Below are 12,780 nucleotides of genomic sequence, written 5' to 3' on the forward strand. Positions count from 1 at the left end.
TACTAATGAAATAAATTTCATGTCTTGTGAAAATTTTTTCTCAACAACCTTCTCGTGTTTTCAATGACAACATCTAAGGTTCAAGTCTCTCAATTATCAAATTATATTAAAAAAAAAAAAAACCTTTATCAACTTTTAAAATAGATTGTAAGTTTTTGTAAGTCTGAGGGTAAACTTCTTAGCCCGTCAAGGGTGAAAAACCTATGGATTATCCGGTAACCGGTTTTGGTAGGTGGAGTTAGTCGCCCATAAGAGTTTAATTAATATTAAGGATTGTTGTACAGTATGCAACCCATTTCCAATCCTAGCCCAACCCCATGAGTATTTCAAGCCTAAAGCCTAGCAGCTATTCTTCGTTGACATCAACAATTTACCGAGTTTACTAGACTGTGCTCCCACAGCCAAATTACATATAAACCAAACTTCCGGTGACTGGAGCTGCAGCAACATAATTATAACATGGCAAGATCCGCGAAGCAAATTATCTAGGAATGTTTGCGAATTCAAATCCACAGCTCCCACACCGAAATTACTTTAAAAAATAAAACATGATCTACTGTTTGGCTAGCAAAACAGGCATAATGAATTGCTCCCCACATGTTTGAGAAAATGCATGAGTGGACACCACACCACACTCCCAACCATAGAGACTCATCCCAAGGTTATCCACTTGATTCACTCACCTGCTACAGTGTCCTCAACAGCAGTAAACAATCTGTGTCACGGTGTCATCCTTACAGGTTCATTGTTGTCAACTATATTCCATACCCGTTGTTAACATGTATGCAACTTTTTCCACAACTTGAGTTGAAGTAGCATGTCAACTTGAGTTGAAAAATAAAAGTGACGTTAGTAGAGCTGCTACAACTTTTATCACGTAAGACTTAATATTGATCTGACAACGAATGTAATTGGTAGAATTCAACATCCTAAATGAAGGTTTGAATTATTATTTTTTATTAATGATTCTGTGATCCTACTTTATTATCCACTATATTGTATGTTGTAACTCTGGACTTGTTGATTTCTTTGATTTGATTCATCTTGAGAATTTTTTCTTGTATTCTTTATTAAGGGCTTCAAAACATGATCACGTCAAGGCCACTATGTCAGAACCACAATTCTGTAGTAAACCAAGTAGTAGCTGCTATTATCAAAAACCAACCCTTTGATCCCAACTCGCTGCCTCAACCAACACCCAACCATGGACCTTGGAATCAGTTTCCCAAGTCCTAAGGTCTATACCAAGGTTCCTCTTCCAATCCCCTCGCTCCATTGGTCGCCAAACAAGTTTCAGACACCGTGCTCCTTTGAACAATGTAAACTCAAAGAAGAATCCTATAAACTACATAACAGTGTTCTTGTTCTTGGCCCTTCTGCTCACAGAGACCCCCAGAAGGTCAACTTAGGATTGGACAAAGCAATGGAGAAACTACTGGGTTGAGAACCATTTTGGGTTTGCCCACAACGAGATTACTTGTAAAGAGATGGCCTGTGTGTTGGCCAAAGGGAATAGATTGAAAGCTCTTTGGGAATTTTTGAATGAAATGTCAAAGAGAGGGAATGGTGGGCTTATGACCACTGCTACTGTTACCTGTTTGATAAAAGTTCTAGGAGAGGAAGGGTTGGTCAATGAAGCGTTGGCTGCATTTTATAGGATGAAGCAGTTACATTGTAAACTGGATGTGTATGCATATAACACGATTATTTATGCTCTTTGTAGAGTAGGGAACTTCAAGAAGGCAAGGTTTTTGTTGGAGCAGATGGAATTGCCGGGTTTTAGATGCCCACCCGATACATATACGTACATGATATTGATTAGTTCGTATTGTAAGTATAGCTTGCAAACTGGGTGTAGAAAAGCTATTAGGAAAAGGATGTGGGAAGCAAACCATTTGTTTCGGATTATGCTTTTCAAGGGATTTATTCCTGATGTTGTGACGTACAATTCTTTGATTAATGGTTGTTGTAAAACTTACCGGATCGAGAGGGCTTTGGAGTTGTTTCAAGATATGAATGAAAGGGGTTGTATTCCCAACCAGGTTACTTATAATTCTTTTATTAGATACTATAGTGCAGTAAATGAAATTGATAAGGCTGTTGAGATGTTAAGGAAGATGCAAGAAATGAATCATGGAATGCCTACTTCAAGTTCATGTACCCCAATTATACATGCTCTCTGTGAAGCAGGAAGGGTTTTGGAGGCCCGGAATTTTCTTGTTGAGTTGGTTGATGGAGGTTCGATACCTAGAGAATATACTTATAAACTAGTCTGTGATACTTTGAACTGTGGGGAGAAGACCAACTTGCTTGATGAAGAACTGCATAAGAGAATAAATGAAGGTATAGAAAAGAGATATATGCAAGTAATGAAGGTAAAGCCACTTATGACCCGCAAAGGATATCTTAGTGCGGTTGAAGTATGACATGGAGGAGAAATGGTTATGGTCCTATGTAAAGATTTTTGTAGAACAAGAAGAACTTTGGTGGGCATTTGGGCATTTTTCTGGTGAGAATTCGTATAGTTACATTATATTTGTTTTCTATATTTTTGTTTGGTCTGGATTATAACTTTCTGTTTACTCAAATTTTTATATTGTCTACCTACATCAAATTTTAGGCATATTATTTTTAGGTTTCACTGATGCCTATCAATTCCCTGTATTTTGAGTTCATGATATATTGCCTTATATAGTGTTCTGTCCATTCCACAATTCTGTCAACTTAACATATTCTCACTATTTGACAAATGAAAATGAAAAGATAGCATTGTCATGACTCCCACATAATCTAACGTGATACTTATCGTATTTGCATTACTGTTGTTCCATTTTGGGTAAGTATTGTCATTGGATTACAAAATGGTTTAGTGGGTTTTTAGATGTTCATGCCCAATGTTAGATGATAGGACACTATTTTCATTCTAGGGTGGTGGCATTTGGCTTATCTAATGCTGGTGTATGCATGATGAGAATGTATGTCGATTGTTATTAAAGTGTGTCTGTTGTAAGAGATTGGAACAGTCTTTGCAGTGTAGAGAATTTGTGATTTCACTTGTCTGACCATGAATTTTACATTTATTAGGAAGCGGTAGAGAAGGAGCTCATTTCTTGTCCCTCTGTGGCCTTATGTCATATCAGGACCAAGTTTGCTCTGCCTTACGGAGACGAGGTAGCCAGGAGCCCTTCCCAGATGAGTGCTGCCAAAGGGCAGTTTTTGTGAAGTTGGAAGTGCTTAAATGCCCTTATTTATTTCTTTTGTTCTTCAGATTTTGGCATGTTGCATTTTTTCTGGGTGACACAAACTCGATAATATCAAGAATACTCCTTTCAGTTTATCTGCAGATTAGGTGCTTTTGTAAACTAGCCAATTTACAGGGTTGTTTATATGCGTTTTGTTTGTTTCGATGTAAAATATTTTCAGAAAAATATTTTCCAATTTTACGGTGTCTGTTTTGCAGTAAAATATTTGGTCAAAAGTAAAATATTTTCAGGCAACCAAATCAACCTAAGCAAATTATGTAAAATATTTTACACTTAAAATTTTGGTAAAACATTTTACATTTTCTCACTCCTTCACAACCCAATAATTATCACTCCCGCAATTACTTTCGTGCTTAAACTCTCCCTCTCATTTCTCTCCAAAAAAACCCAGCCCCCTCTCAGATTTCTCTCCAAAAACCTGGCCACCTCCGGTCCCCGTCTGGCAAATCTCCGGCTCCAAGGTCCAAGGCACCACCGACCAGCTCCATCTTCTGCCGGCGCGGCCCATCGCCTGCAAAACCAGGTACTTTTCTGCCTTTTTAGATTAGATTTCTCCTTTTCTTTTCGTTTTTCTTCATCTCTAACCCATCTCTAGTTTTTCTTAGTTTCCATTTCTACTCCTTGCTGGAAAAACACCTCAAAGTTTCAGATTTTTTATTTGATGAATCATAATATTTACACATTTGATTTCTTATCATTTTTCATATGGGTTTTTTGGTGTTGATTTGGTAGTGTGAGATTTATTTATTTTTTTGATGATTTTGACATTGGTTGTTTGATATGAGTTAGGGTTTATGATTTTCAGATCTGGGTTTTTTTTGGGGGGTTTTATTTATGTGTGGCATTATGATATTTTGTGATGAAATTATTGTATACTAGTTTATTATATATGTTTGAGATCCAAGATTCCTTGTTAGAATTTGAAGTAGCAGATCTGATATGAATTCAATGTTTGATTCCCTTTGAGGCCATGTTTGCACTTTGTTCCTTGGATTAAAGGCTGTTGTTTATATTTTATACCAACCAAAGCATTAGCTAAAATAATCCAAAATAGGTCATATCAATCAGGTGGGTCTGAGTTAATCAACTATGGGCTTCAGTGAAATGATAATTTTTAATAATTCTCCTTGTGAATCTGATATGTAGTTATTTAAAAAATAACTATTTAACGGGAGGAATACCAACACAGCTTGCAAATTTGATCAACTTGGAAATCTTGCAAGTATTGCTTCTCTCCCTCCCCCCCTGTGTGCGCGTGTGTGTGTGTGTGTGTGTGTGTGGTTGATAAGAATGTTGCTCATCATTGTAAACCATATATTAGAATATTATCTTAGCTATATGTATGAGGTTCTGATTGTTGATTATTTTGGTACTCGCAGTTACCTCTCCTACAATAAAATTTCTGGAGCTGTACCAACTGGACTTGCTAATATTCCTAAATTGATCTACTTGTGAGTTCTCTTTCAAAACTTTTATTTCTATATTTGATTGGTTATTCTTAAGGAGTTGACTTTCATAGAGATGGTAGTATGAAGGACCTATTGCCCTTTTTGGTAGTAAAAACACATTGGCAGCCTGGGGCCCTGGTTGCTGCTCTCTCTCTCTCTCTCTCTCTCTCACTCTCTGTGGGAAATGGTTAGGTTGTTTAAGAGATTAGATTGGATTAATTAGTGTTTTTCTGATTTGATTAACTTGACCCTGGACCTATGTATAAGGTTATATATACTTCTTATAAATGAAAATAATAGCTGATTCTTTTTATCTTTAAATTTGATTTTGCATTTGTTATTGCTGCGTTGCTGGCGATGCATCATTTTAGCTGGAATTAACCTTTTGACATAATGTTCTTATGATTTATGAACCTTTCTTGCAGCTAACAATGATAGAGGGATGTTTTCAGGACGGGCTGGTTATTGAAATGATAGCTTTAGGGGCCGTGGAAACTTTAGTGGTGGGAATTTTAGCCGAGGCCAGGGCTATGGGAGAAATGACTTTGAGAGGCGAGGTGATTTCTCAAATCGAACTCGTGGTAATGCTGGATGGAATGAAGAAACTGGCCATAGGGTCTACCAAAATGGTGGATGGAAAAGCCACACGCCAAGCCAGTCAAGGCAGCATGAGCTAGGCTATGACTGCTCCTTTTGCTCCAGTTTTGTTGAGAAGTACCTTTGTCTTTTGATTACATAGGAAGTTTAGTCAAACAGCAGCATTCTAGGGGTTTTTTAGTTTTTAACTTTTTGGTAGTTTTATTTTTATTTTAGTTTCTCAGTTAAATTGGAAAATTTGTAACTACATTATTTTTGAATAATTTTTTTGAAAGGTTAATTAGTGATATGCTTAATATAATTGTGTGCTTGTCTCCTTGTTTTGATCAATTGCTTATTGCACAAAATTCTGTGCACTAGCTAATTACACACTTTCTCTGCACAGCTTTCTATAACAAAAGAAGTTTACAAGATGATTTACAAGCTTCAGCTCAAGCTCAAAGAAGTGGTACTATAAGTAGATTAATCTTTTTAACCATTGGTGATATCTCAATACAGTTTATTATAATATCTCCATTATGATCAATGTATATTCATTATTTTGAACTTGTATAAGTAGATTCAACATTTTTAGCCATTCGCCTGTTTTTATGTATTTTTTGGAAGTTAATAAAAAAATGTTTTAAATTTTTAACATTTTTTTTCTACATTTTACGTTGTGCCAAACACTGGAAAATGTTTTACACCATATTTTCATGTACACTGCTAAACATTGTAAAATGAAAATATTTTCTTGCAGATATTTTACATCGAAACAAATATAGCGATAAACTCCGACACCTAAAAGAGCTTTAATTTAGTGAGCATCAGGCACAACTGTCTCTGATAAAATATGTGCATTTATGGTTGCGTCAAGACGTCTATGGACATCCTTGAAATGTGGATCCACTCCCAGCAAGCTTTGGTGGTAAAAACTACTCAAGTATGTTTCTGTGCATCGATTCAGTTCAGAAAAAAGGAAATTTCTGTGCATTGATTCTCTTTTGTCTTTTCTCTTGTTTTAAATCCATTCTTATCATTTCCATCAATAATTGGATTACACAGAGAGCCTATAGATAAAAGAAAGTTAAGAAATAGATGGGTTATTCGGGTTGGAGGGTAAAAAAGAATTCATTTTAAGCGGGTTAGAAATGGGTTGGATTAATCGGGTTGCAAGTCACGTCGGGTTGATTCGTATTTTCACATGGATTTTTATTTTTTTATTATTTTTTTTATAAAGAATATTTGTCATTTGGAAAGTCACGCAACAAATTATTTGATGCAAAATGTATTACTTTAAATTCTCCACTCATATCAAGAATGAGCTTAGTTAAACAAATTAATACTTGTTCAATAATTTTAAAATTATACAAATTCCAACATTACTGACCAAAACAAAATAGCACAAAGGATAAGTAAAACAAATACACAAGTTTCATTTCTACCCAACCTATTATTTCCCACGTATCACCTCTGACTTTGGTCCTCTGCTCCTCTGCTTCAATTTTTGCTGCTCTTTGTTGCTGGGTCTGAGTAACAAAAATTGAAGTAGAGGAGTAGAGAACCAAAGCCAGAGGTGATACATGGGAAATTGGTGAAGAAGGATTGTTGAGAGAGTACATAGATCTTGAATATATACTAGTATTTGGGGGGCAAAATAGATTTTTTGATAAAAAAGCGCAATCGATAATCAATATTTTGTTGACTGAATCACGCGAATTGCAAAAACTCTGAAAATTTGCTTTTTTAAAACCGTGGATATGGTGTGATTTGTAAATGCAATTTGGCTCAAATCGCCCTACCAAACCATTTCCATTTTTACGTTTAGAACATTAACGCGCATTTTCTTCCGCAAGAATGCCTATCCAAGCGGGCTCAAGATGACTATCACATATGGAAGTCCTACACCCCCCCCCCCCCTCTTCTTTTCTCCTTTTTGGCACTAGTTACTGGTCATTCTAGATGTTGAGTATGCCATACGTTTCTGGGTTCTTCCTATAGAAGTATGGGTTGCCCCAGCTCAAGTATCGTTATGAATAGTAACTATGCTAGAACGGTGGACTAAAGTTGTCCTCTCAAAACCAACAATTTTTTTTTTTAAAGCCAATTCTCTTGAATATGTTTAAATGGGATGATTTAGCTAGGCTATTAAGAAGAATGAGATGAGTAGATGAAGGTCTTAAGATGTAAGCCTCGAGTCCACCAAGAACATCCAAGTTAGCTTGGACACTAATAAATTCTTAATTATTGAGAAGGAAAAAAAAGATGGTGGTGGTTTAGACTGTTTGAAGAATTGTCATTGGCATTCTCTTGAAACAAGTAATTTGAAGTTGTTAACATGTATAGTGTTGTGGGCTTTAGGCCCAACTAGAGTACTTGTATAGCACGCATTCTTGTATTACATTCTTACTTGTACTGCACTCATATGCCTCCTATATAAAGGTACTCATGTATATTCTTAAATTTGAGAAATACAATACTATTGCATTCAGTATTTCTAACATGGAATCAGAGTCACTGCTCTGACATTTTCTTAGCAGTCTTGTCTTTATTGGTGTTACTCCATTCTCAACATTGCTTCCGCCGTCACAATAGTTGCCGCAGCCTCTTGCCGTTGAACCTCCAACGTCTTCCAGCTGTTGTCTTTGGGTTTTGGACTTGCAGCCGTTGTCGTTGAGGAGTCCTACACCGCATAGACCACTGCACGTGTCATTACTGCCGTGAATATTGCTTCGATTACGTTCTATAGGTATCACTGAGATCGCCTTGTGCCAATCTACACGTTGGTGGAAGCCTCGAAGCCATCGAAGATAGCACGCGCCCTCACGTGCCACCTAAATATTCTGGGCCCAAGCTCACGCGTTCCATGCGCCGACAGCCTTCTTCACGCGCCTCCACTACTATTGCATTCAGTATTTCTAACAGAAGTTATGGAGTAATTTTCGAGAGATGTAAGTTGGCTTGGAGTGTAATAATAGTGAAAGAAGGGAGTTACACTATACAACAGTTAAGAAATCACCAACATGGAATCTTTTGGAAATTCGGCCAGGAAAAAGCCCACCACTGGTGCTGCATGTTTTCTAGAATATGGGGGAAAGAAAGAAGAAAACTACGAGTCATTTATAAAGGAAAATTACAAATGTAAGAGATTAGGGGGGTTTGGTATGTGATTTTAAACAATAAGTTTTTAGTGTTTAAACACTAAAAATTGTGGGCAAAAAAAAATTAAAAAAAAGTGTTTGGTAAGGGGATTTGATTAAGACTTAAGAGTTCATAGTTCTCAATTTAGGATGTTTAAATAATGTATTTTGAGAACACATTTAGATAAAATTTTAATTTTTGAGTAATAATTCTGAGTGACATTGTTGTAAATATATTGAAAATGATGACACCCACATGATTTGACTAAACACTAATCGAAAAACTGGTGGGATCCTCTTTTCCTTTCTTTCATGTTTCTTATCTTTCTTTTTCTTTCACGCTTAGAAAATTTTTAAGTTCTTTCAGAGTATAGTGAAATTATGCTTCATCCTCTCACATTCATGGTAGATTTTACTATGAATTTAATAAGTAGAACTCACCATGAATGTGAGAGGAGGGAGCGTCATTTACCGTACTTCGAAAGTACCTAAGAATTACTCCGTCTGCCTACATGTTTCTCCTTTTAAAAACTCACTCCCATTAATAATTTTACTGTGAAGTCAGATGTTTCGTCACTTAAAAAAAAAAAAAAAAACACATACATAACAAACATATAATTTATATTTTTTCGCTTTTGAAAATATATTATTAGAAATATCTTACTAAACATAGTTTTTTGTATTATGAGTACTTTAAAGTTTAAACATGTGTTTTCACAATATTTTTTAAACCAGAGTTATCACATAATTTGGAAAACTATTGCTTGCAATCAGATACCAAATCGACTTTCTAATTATCACATAATTAGAAAGTCCATTTGTGCGGCTAAATGATAAGTCGTGGATGGTCATATAGCCATAGCAGTATTTTATTTTTTGGGTCATTTGAAGGCCCAATTTGAATTGTAAACTACTTCAACAAAAATAGTCTTCTTAATTTTTTAAATTTTGGTGTAGGCAAGAATTTACTTGGATTGAAAAGTGAAAACCACAAATAAGCAAATAATCCATGAGTACTGACTAGCCCAATGCACTATTGACATAATGCTGTGGGCTACAAGAATTGAAGTAATTTTTGTAAGTTGTCGTTTACCCTCTCTCTCCAAGGTTGATGACGGGCCCAAATACTTGTTTCTAGGGCCCGGATCAGACATATATACCAAAAACTAGCGAAGCAGCAATCTTCGATTTCTTTGTGATCAACTAGGGCTAGGCAAACAGGGTTTTAAAAGGTTTGATCAACTTTGAGTTGTTCATGGCGAGTTGGAAATAATTAGGAGAAAGTGACAAAAAGAATTTGATGTCTCCAGATGTAACAAATTGTTAACGGTAGTTTAAGAAGTGATGTCAGCGGTGAGCTGAAATTAAATTAAGGAAAACTTGCCGACTCAACAAGCGAGAAAAATAAGTTGTCAATTTTTGTTATGTATATAACATTATTCAAGAATTAGTCTAGGACCACATACTTTACCACAATTTGTACATTTCAACTTATGATTGGATTATCACTTACACATGAAACCACACCACCACACCACGGGTACTTGATACTTGATGAAAAATGTAATCCAATCACTGATTGACATATGTTCAAGTTGTAGTAAAGTGTGTATACTTAAAATTTTTTGAGTTGGAAATTCCCATCAAGTTAAAGATTTTGGTAATAAAAATTGTATACTTGTATGCAAATGTAGGTTAATATGCAGATAAACAAATGTAAATCAACTATTATTCAATCAATACTTCTTTCTCCAACATCAATGAGATGGAGGGTGAGGTTGTTATGTATTCAAGACCTACTGAATAGCTTACCAATCTATATATAGAGGCAAAGCTTATAGAAAATTCAATTGGATTTTACAATTAAAGTTCAATTTTGCGCCATGTGTTCTAAATTATTTATTTTTAGAGAGAATTTTATTTTTTAATTCTGGATTCAAATTTGGGACCATATCATAAATATCTATCCAAGCGAGTACTTGCGTACAAAAACCAAAGAGTTTAGAATTAATGAACAGTAAAAAAAATTAAAAAAATGGACAATTTACATTTTCTACCTAATAATATTTTTATAAGACTTTTTAAAGAGTTAAAAAAAAAAAAGAATGACTATCAGTATATAATATTAAATTATATATATGAGAATTATATTATACATCTTAATATATATCTTTTAAGTATATCCATGCATATGCATGAGGTTAATCTATTAACACTTCCTTCTCTCATAATAATGGGATGGAGGTAGAGGTGGAGCTAGGGGGGTTCTCACCCAAAAAATTTATTAATATTTCTTCTATTATATTATATAATACAATAAATGCATTTAAAAATTATATAATAGGATGGTTTTTTAAACCAAAACCAAAACCCTCCTAATATAATATTTTTGTAATTACAATTTCAAAATGATTTTTTTATGTAAATAAACCCCTAATAGATAAATAATATAATGAATATGTTAATTTATTTTGAATTTTTATGCATTCAAATATTGCTTAATATACACACGAATGAATTGTTATTTTGCAAATTGATCTCAAATGCTATATACATATATATTCGCTTGCACGTGCATAAATGTGATGTCAAATGTAATTTTTGCCCCCCTTCTAGTTAGATCCTGACTTCGCTACTGGATGGAGGCAAGGTCTTGGATTCTATCAAGTGCATGTGTAGATTACCAATAAGAAAATAAAAACCAATTATGAACCCATCCACAACATAAACAAGGGAAGGAAACCAAAATGACAAGAAATGATTTTCTGCATAAACCAAAAAAAAATTGGATAAAGTTGACAACACATCCCTTTCTGAGGTTAGAGACGAACTCACGTTGAGATCAAAGGGAGATAGTCTTTGGCCCTAACTCCACCCCTCTTTTCTCTCCCAAAATTATTATTTTTATAATAATTATATTTAAATGAATATTTTAAATTTGGTCTCTTGAAAATTTAATTAGTCTAAATATGTCTAAAAATGATTTTTTTTTTTGGGTTGAAATGGTTAGTTAGGCTATAGCTTGTGATCCTCCTCTTAAAACACATTTAAACATAATTTTTTTTTTGTTTTTTATTTATTTATTACATTTTTGGTGTTTTATGTTGCTAAAACCTTTATTAAGGGAAATTGTTTTATTTCTTAATCCTATAAAATTAAAGGCAAGCTAGGAAATGAGAGGCTGAGGGTCCCTTAAGCAAGATTATTATTATTATTTTTTTATTAGAAGGTGGTGCATGTGTGTATATAATATTACACAGCGTGTGTGTGTGCGCACGTGCATGAGTACATGTGCGTGAATATATGTCTAGCAAGCAACGACAAAGGTAGCTAACTCTCCTAATAAACTAAATTAACTCTCCTAATAAACTAAATTAACCCAAGCTAACTAAAAGTAACTCAGCAAGTTGTATACAATTATAAGTCCTTTTTTTTTTTTTTTTTTTGAAACTAATTATAAGTCCATTTTAGTTCAAGTCTAAATATTTTATAAATTATTTCATCGCTGTCATAAAACTCATTTCTAATAACAACCCAATGAGAAGATAAGTTTGACAACCGATTTAAAAATCTCAATTTCTCTTCATTAGCAAAAACCAAAAAGTATGGGTTACTTTGTCAAAATTATTTCCCTTTAAAGCCAAAGCTTATTATTTTGATGTAGAAGTAAAAACTAGAAAATCATTAATATATAAGAAGATATCTCCTTATCATGCATTTCTTCAGTCAACTTGTGCTGATGTCTGTACTACACCATAACTGTTATCTTTTTGGTAGAAATTATATGTTCCTTATCATGCTTTTCTTCAGTCAACTTGTGCTGATGTCTATATCTGTACTTCCTGGAATGGCTAATTGACACCATAACTGCTCATAAATCTATTATATGTTCCTTCGTGTCAATCTTATCCTAAACTTTGTTTAGGAATTTTCATTCATAAACTATATGATTAATTTTGTTGCTTACATAATTCAACACTATAAAATTGGACAAAATTAAGCATGTGTTAGGTGCATATATGTCTGTCTCTTTGAGGCACAAGCATTTCGGAGGCACTTGCTGTGTTGAATTATGTAGCTCAAATCAAGACCATTAAGCCCACCATCAAAGGTATGGAATGTATATGACATGGAGGGTTTAAAGTATAAACAATCAATAACTGATTATTCCAATTTTTTTGGGGTTCTTTTATCTAAGTAATGCCAAAAGAGTGTTCCGTGTTCAAAATAAATGGGATTTGAATATGATAAACTAGAGTTCAATTGGCAAACAAAAAATGAATAGGTTTTGGAGTCCATTCTTAATTTTTTTATTTTGAAACTTTGAAAGCGATAATTAGTAATAACTAATTA

General features: G+C 34.2%; 1 pseudogene across 1 annotated transcript; it reads left to right on the forward strand.

Moving 5' to 3' along the window:
• The first annotated feature begins 226 nt into the window (after positions 1-226).
• On the forward strand, positions 227-3,635 carry LOC115958906 (annotated as a pseudogene). The gene is made up of 3 exons (XR_004084717.1): positions 227-740; positions 1,076-2,509; positions 3,085-3,635. The product of XR_004084717.1 is annotated as a pentatricopeptide repeat-containing protein At1g77405-like (transcript).
• The last annotated feature ends 9,145 nt before the right edge of the window (positions 3,636-12,780 follow it).

This window comes from Quercus lobata, chromosome 9 (assembly GCF_001633185.2).
Source record: "Quercus lobata isolate SW786 chromosome 9, ValleyOak3.0 Primary Assembly, whole genome shotgun sequence".
NCBI lineage: Eukaryota > Viridiplantae > Streptophyta > Magnoliopsida > Fagales > Fagaceae > Quercus > Quercus lobata.